The sequence below is a fragment of the Epinephelus moara genome, chromosome 14 (assembly GCF_006386435.1).
Source record: "Epinephelus moara isolate mb chromosome 14, YSFRI_EMoa_1.0, whole genome shotgun sequence".
NCBI lineage: Eukaryota > Metazoa > Chordata > Actinopteri > Perciformes > Serranidae > Epinephelus > Epinephelus moara.
In genome coordinates, this window is record NC_065519.1 from 26,126,258 (window position 1) to 26,126,555 (window position 298).

The window sequence follows — 298 nt, forward strand, 5'->3', positions numbered from 1 at the left end:
GACCTCCTCCCAGGCTACCTTTGCATCATCAGCCCGTGGAGGTCTGCTCGCAGTTCCGTATATTCGGACACTGCGAGCTTGGACCTCCCGGACCAAAACATCAGTTTCCTCCTGGGAGAAGTTTGGCCATCTGACGCTGCTGCTCTCTTCTGCCATGGCGAATTGAGTAAACTCTCATTACGCCTTGGCGCGGCGCATTTAAGGGCGAGGAGAGGGGCTCATTTGATTGGTGTGATGTGTGTAAAACCCACTCCACGCCTTCTCTCCTCCCTCTTTCCGACTTGCGCAGGTAGGAGGG